Raw genomic sequence first — 204 nt, 5'->3', positions numbered from 1 at the left:
AGGGAGTTGATTCTTCCGGAATCCGCCTGGACCGCAGGCGCCTGATCGTATTGGATCCGAGGGTATGGGAGCCCAGATCCATGTCTAGCCCAGACATGCGGAACTGTGCGCCCTACGCCCGTTGCGACGGTGCCGGACCTCGCGATCCCCGTCCGCTGTGCCGACGGAGGGATCGCCGCCAGATCCCGCCAAATCCTAACGCAT

Source organism: Triticum dicoccoides, chromosome 4A (assembly GCF_002162155.2).
Source record: "Triticum dicoccoides isolate Atlit2015 ecotype Zavitan chromosome 4A, WEW_v2.0, whole genome shotgun sequence".
Lineage (NCBI taxonomy): Eukaryota > Viridiplantae > Streptophyta > Magnoliopsida > Poales > Poaceae > Triticum > Triticum dicoccoides.
This window is presented reverse-complemented; position numbering follows the sequence as displayed.